The following is a 3,997-nucleotide window of genomic DNA, read 5'->3' on the forward strand; positions in this document are numbered from 1 at the left end:
TGTACTATGATTAAAGTTTGAATTTAAATGCACAAAATCGTCATTGTTTATTTTATTTATTTTTATAAAATTGAATTAATTTAATCTAAATTATGATCATATATTTCACCTCTTAGTTATATTTTGTTGTCCGTGTATAAATTGTGTATTGCGTCATTATATTAAATGTATTAGTTGTATCAATTCAATAGATACTTTAATTTTTCTTCTCCCCATATTTTTCCAACTGCGTATTTAAGTGACCTAGTTTTATTATATTTCTATTGCAAATACGATCGCGATCTTGATTCAGTTGCTCGACACTGACACTTAGTGGCTGTGTAAAATCATTACAAGCAAAGTCTTCCGTGGATTTAAGGTACCCGTTTTATTAAATTACCGTATTTATTCCAATGATCACCCATTATTGTCCGATTGCCAAGGGGCACTGAAAAGGGCGATAATATGTATATTTTCCTTATGTAGTATCTCACTGGTGTTTTTAACACGAGGACAGCGGCTGTTTTGAGCTACCTCTAACAGCGGGGTGCGTCAATTGACGCCGCCATCGATGCGACACGCTACCGTCGCACATCACGTGTTGTACACGTCATATTAACGCGATCGTCTTGTTCGAGCCCATGCACCGAGAACGTAATTGTGTGAGGATATTGTTGCGGAGTGACGAGTGTAATTGTATCATAGTTTATGGAGAAAAACAAATTAAAAGGGACGTTCAACGCGCTGTCAAATCAGTCATATTTAAACTTGCGCAAAGACGTCGGCATGTGGTCGCGGAGGAAAACGTAAGTTTTGGGGGGAATTTTTTAGCAGCATGGGCGATAATTAGAGGTATCAGTGTTTTATTTATGCTATCGCTAACACACACAGGGCGGTTATTAGAATATGGGCGATAATTATTAGAATAATTACGGTATTGCAAATACAATTGCAAAGAAACAATTGGTTGAGGAGCAGTTTTATAGCAGATTTTTGTTGTTGTATTGCGATAGCGTATTGCTAATGCTAATCTGTTGATTGTGTCGAGAGAGAGAGAGAGAGAGAGAGAGAGAGAGAGAGAGAGAGAGAGAGAGAGAGAGAGTCAGTAAAGATATCTGTCACACTCTCATTTCACCTGAGTAAGGTCCCTTAGGGCATCATGTTGCCTTAGCCTAGATCTACATTTCAACAACTAATACTAATTTGTCATTTTCATTACAGGATCAAAGAGAAATTAAGGTCCTCACATGGCGCGAAACCAACTTTTTCCATGTCAAACTTGGACAGCGGCTGTCCATGACACACATGACAACATCATCTTCTAGTGGCGTAGAGCTCCACTCCACAGAAAATACTGTAATAAAGGTACCTAAAGCAAGCAGTTTTTTATGTGTATAAACAAAGGTGTTCTCAATTGAATCAATACTGTTATTTACTTGGGATGCACTGCTATCAGTGGCTCACCATCATTAAGGTTGAAGTCAGATTCATGCTTTAGGAGTTTTCTCAAAATCTGGATCACCAACTTTGTAGGATATTGTCTCAGACACAGCTGTCTGTCTGTCTATCTGTCTGTCTTTCTGTTTATATATCTATATCTAACCAAGCTACATACCTACCTACCCAACCCCATCCATCCATCCATCCATCCATCATGTTTTCTCGTGGTGTTTCAAACATAATAAATTGTCATGAAATTTCTTTGCGCAGGAACTGGAAGAAGAGCCCTTTCGCTTTGTGGCCTTTAAAATCAATGGTGAATTTGAACAAGGAGTTTGTGGACGCCATCAATGCCACCAGAATGTTTCCATTAGAGGAGTGGAAGAGGGGTTTTTGTGGTAATTTTTTTTTTTTGGTTCTGTTGTTTGTATTTTGTGTTACTTGTTTGTTCTGGTTAAAATGTTCTACTATTAGAGTTTAAAGTTAAATGCACAAAATAATTTATTTTATTCATTTTTATTAAATTATGATAATATATTTAACCACTTCATCAACATTTGCCCCCTATAGAGACCACCCTCAGAGGCCGGCCTCTTCGACCTGCGACCAGAGATGCTGGTGTGGCTCCACGACACCAAGTTGGAGAGAGAGAGAGAGAGAGGCAACGTCATATGCCGATTTAGGTGACCCAGTTTATTATTTTGTTTATAGCAAATACAGTCGCAAATATATTGTTTCAATGTGTAGTTAATGGTATTAATGTATTGTATAGTATATGATTTCAATCTATTTTAATCTATAGTAATGGTATTTTACCCATGTCTTATTTTGGGATATTTGTAACTTCAGCTGTCTTTATTTTAGTATTCTGGAATACTATGGTTTATTTTGAAAATGTTGCTCAGATGTCGCATGTATTCCCATTCTAGATTGATAGATAGAATTTACGGTAGCGTTCTTTGGCCTGCTGTCCAAAGAACATAGAAAACAATACGGAATGCGATCATCTCATGTGCGGTGGCACCACAAAGTAGATTGCAGAAGTTAACTCAGCAGCATGGACGCGTTCCAGGCAGTTACTGCGACCGCAAGGGGGTAAGTATTACTAAAAAGAAGCACACAAGTTTCAAACTTGCCGAGTGGACAGTGAAGCAGAAAATAGATTTGTCAAAAAGTGTGAGGAAAATATGCACTGTCTGCCGACTCACATTTTCCATAGTCCATGTGGAACTGACTCACCTTAAGCAACACGGTGGACACGAACGAAAAAACGCACAACTAAGGAAGGGGGAACCTGGACAGATCCATCAGGCAACGACAAAGATGGTACGTAAATATTTTTTTAAACCCTCTCAAGGTTAATATGAGAATGTACAATGGATGTCTATCGTATAGAAAAAGCTATATTTGCTTTTGGGTGTAATAAACGGCCAGGTAAATGGATAGATAATACATAAAAACCATTCGTTTGCATACATTGATAAATAAAAGATCAACATTATGTGGCACTTGCCTCCCCAGAACTTTTGGTTTATAGGAAGGTTTGTTTTCTATTTAGAGGAAGAAACGCATGCGCCCAAGTGCAATATGTATTTTTGCCAGTAGAGGACGCTGAAACTAAATATGTTGCATAGCGGATGAGCTGTCTTAATCATTTCTGTCTGTAACAATTGCACACACAGCCTTACATTTGTAACAAGTTTCAAGAGATGTGCATATTTTTTCATTAGACATGCAATGTAATTCTGTCAACTTTTAAATACACTGTTATTTTACTTTTAATGTGGATAGAGGATTTATTTTTGGTGTTTTTGATTTTACTGCAGATTATCCAGACATCCCCAACGTCAAAGCAACACGTCTTTGGCCTCAGCATCCTTATTTTCCAATGGGATTTGTGGACAGGAATGTCTTTTTCGACATGTTCCAACTTTAAACTGTTCATCTCATGCTTAATAACTGTCACTCAGCACTGACACCTGGTGGACGTTATGTTGTCATGCAGATTTCGTTATGCCTAATAAGAACAGATTCAGATTTGATTCTTAGTAGTTACCTTGCTGACTGTTTCTTGTTGACTAATACTTCTTGCGTATGTACTGTTTTTACTCGCTTATTGGTTTTCTTGCTTACTGCTTTTTCTAAAATGTACATATTCACCTGCAGTTTCCAAATTTTTTTAACCTATTTGTATTGTCCCAACATCAACAGGTTCAGCTAAATCCCACTTCATGTATACGTCATTCAGTGTCATTTAACAGCGTTTTTCCTTTCTAACTTATTCATTTTGCCACCAATTCAACCCGTTTCAACATTTAGCTCATGCATTTTATGCCTAACTATTCCACAACTTCTCACTTACCAATAATTCGAAATTCTCTAAAATTTGGTTTTTCTACTCTAATTTCTACCATTTTCAACCGATTCTACCTAGTCCAACTTTCAACTGTTCATCTTTTGCCTACCTATTCCACAACTTCCCACTTACCAAGATTCCAAATTCGAAATTCAACCAAATTCTCCAAAATTTCATTTTTCTATTCTAATTTCTACATTTTTCAACCGATTCAACCCATTC

The 3,997-nt window shown here is 37.1% G+C and overlaps 1 long non-coding RNA gene across 1 annotated transcript; it reads left to right on the forward strand.

The window, feature by feature from the left end:
* The first annotated feature begins 603 nt into the window (after nucleotides 1–603).
* LOC133143240 (uncharacterized) lies at nucleotides 604–3,578 on the forward strand. The gene is made up of 5 exons (XR_009710386.1): nucleotides 604–785; nucleotides 1,201–1,344; nucleotides 1,690–1,817; nucleotides 1,990–2,745; nucleotides 3,246–3,578. It is a non-coding gene; the product is annotated as an uncharacterized LOC133143240 (long non-coding RNA).
* Nucleotides 3,579–3,997: the final 419 nt, after the last annotated feature.

The sequence above is a fragment of the Syngnathus typhle genome, linkage group LG18 (assembly GCF_033458585.1).
Source record: "Syngnathus typhle isolate RoL2023-S1 ecotype Sweden linkage group LG18, RoL_Styp_1.0, whole genome shotgun sequence".
Lineage (NCBI taxonomy): Eukaryota > Metazoa > Chordata > Actinopteri > Syngnathiformes > Syngnathidae > Syngnathus > Syngnathus typhle.